The sequence below is a fragment of the Schistocerca americana genome, chromosome 1 (genome assembly GCF_021461395.2).
Source record: "Schistocerca americana isolate TAMUIC-IGC-003095 chromosome 1, iqSchAmer2.1, whole genome shotgun sequence".
Classification (NCBI taxonomy): domain Eukaryota; kingdom Metazoa; phylum Arthropoda; class Insecta; order Orthoptera; family Acrididae; genus Schistocerca; species Schistocerca americana.
This window is the reverse complement of record NC_060119.1, coordinates 117,156,825-117,158,851: the sequence shown is the minus strand read 5'-3', so window position 1 is coordinate 117,158,851 and position 2,027 is coordinate 117,156,825.

The following is a 2,027-nucleotide window of genomic DNA, read 5'->3' as shown; positions in this document are numbered from 1 at the left end:
GCCTCCCGCCGAGGGTGCGCAACTGCACAGTTACTGCTGCAACGTACTTCTGTATTGGCCGTACAGGGTTATTGATAAGTATTTTCAGAATGTCAGAAGATGTCTGTGCGAAAACGACAGACATACTGATCGATGGAGCATTTCTCCAGTTTTGGATTGGAAGTACGCGCCGTGGTGTAATTGCTGAGTGCACTACAAGTGGAAAGCGCGTCAGGACAAAGCTTATAATGGAGCGAAATGTGTGTTTTACGACCTCGAATTTACTCAATGTGTGTTAATTTTATTTTATTTTTTATAATGAAACAGATCCAACCGCATAAAGAGGATTATTGATTTACTTCTAACAGGTTTCGACCACTGTTCTGGACATCATCAGACCGTTTACTCTGTAAGGAGAGTAACATGAATATACTTACAGGAATATAAACTACAAGCACAAAAGAAACATACTACATCAAGAAATAGGTAGATGAAAGAAAGATATACCCATGGAACTCTACTGAAACTGGCGACGAGCAGGCATACAGCCACTGATGCCTGACATGCAATTTACGTCGCTTAAGCAGCGGAAGCTCCAATCACCGTCTCCAGCGTATATAATTGTCAGCCAGTGGCCGTAAAACAAGTTAAATAAATACTAAATACAATTATTTGTTTGGTTTGGTTTGTGGGACGCTCAACTGCGTGGTTATCAGCGACAATTATTTGTGTACAATACTTATGTCCAGTCCAGAAGTGTACCGAAAATACAAATAAACTTTATTAAACCACAATATAAGACATAAAATTGAGTAAAAAGAAAGAAAATAAGCTGCTAAGGAATACCCCATCCCAAGGGCATCGCGCTGAAATTAATTTTGAGTTTTACATTATCGTTTCATAAGCTTATTTATGTAAAACTGTAAACAAATAGTTGTATTTAGGTTTTGTGTAACGAGTCTTACTGTCACTGGTTAACAATGATATAATGCTGGGGCGGGTGAGTAGAGCTTCCCCTATTTAAGCGATGTGAACTGCATGTCAGGCAGTAGTGCATATATGCCTCCCTGAGTAACACCTGACACAAGCTCCTCGCCATCATCAGTAGACTCCCACTGGTATAGCTTTCTTTCATTTACGTATTTGTTGATGTACTATGTTTCTTTTCAGTGCTTGTAGTTTACTTTACTTAAGTGGTTCAAATGGTTCAAATGGCTCTGAGCACTATGGGACTCAACTGCTGTGGTCATAAGTCCCCTAGAACTTAGAACTACTTAAACCTACCTAACCTAAGGACAGCACACAACACCCAGCCATCACGAGGCAGAGAAAATCCCTGACCCCGCCGGGAATCGAACCCGGGAACCCGGGCGTGGGAAGCGAGAACGCTACCGCACGACCACGAGATGCGGGCTTACTTAAGTGCATTCATCTTACTCTTTTCACAGAAAAACCGGTCTGATGATGACCACAACAGTGGTGGAAACAACTTTATGATGTTCGGACTGTTTCACGAAAAAAAATTACGTTAGTTATAATCGCTTACTTTCAAATAGAAACACGGTAAAATGTCTCAAAAATTTTTAACTCAGACGAGTACCAAATATCAGGTAAAAGCTCCAATAGCGATAGCAATCCATGAGTGGTACAACACATCCCCTGAGTCTGGCTGATTCTGTGCTGCGAAGGAAACAGACTGGGCGGTACTTTCAGCAGAGAAACTGGAGCGTGTGCGGGGATCATTCACCATCAGTCCAAAGACATCGACGTCACGGGCGAGCAGAGTTAGTTAGTTTCATGTACCATTGATCACGTGCACCATAAGTCATAATGATGTGGAACAAGTCATTTTACATTCAAATTGCAAATATGTAAATATGGGTACATGAAGAACATTTATAAGTCCTTTATTTAATATACAAATAAGAAATAGTAATATCTACCCACCGCATTTTACACATTACAGTAACAGAAATTCTTATACGGAATAGAAGACGTCGTCAAGAAGACATCTTTTTAGTTTGTTTTCAGATTTACCTTGGCTGTGT